Source organism: Physeter macrocephalus, chromosome 9, assembly GCF_002837175.3.
Source record: "Physeter macrocephalus isolate SW-GA chromosome 9, ASM283717v5, whole genome shotgun sequence".
NCBI classification, from domain to species: domain Eukaryota; kingdom Metazoa; phylum Chordata; class Mammalia; order Artiodactyla; family Physeteridae; genus Physeter; species Physeter macrocephalus.
In genome coordinates, this window is record NC_041222.1 from 92852796 (window position 1) to 92853137 (window position 342).

Sequence of the window (342 nt, forward strand, 5' to 3'; positions counted from 1 at the left end):
GCGCCTCCCGAGCCCCCTCCCGGCCGGCCGGCTCTACACCCTCCCCGCCTCCGGCTGGCGCGCGTCCCGGCCCGGCCGAGCACGGTCCCGGCCCCGAGGGGGGCCGAGCTCCAGGCGAAAACCCGCCCTCCAGCGAGCTCATTTCCCTAAAGAGGGGGAGAGGGAGGGAGGGAGAGAAGGAAAGAGACGGAAAGAAGGGAAGGGAGAGCGGAGAAGCCGGGCCGGAGAGGGGGCGGGAGACAGGAAGGAGGGAGGGCGAGGAGAGGGAAGGGGAAGAGGTAGGGAGAGTGCGGGGGGAGAGCGGGCGGCCGGGAGCGCCCTCCCCTCGCCGCCAGTCCTCCG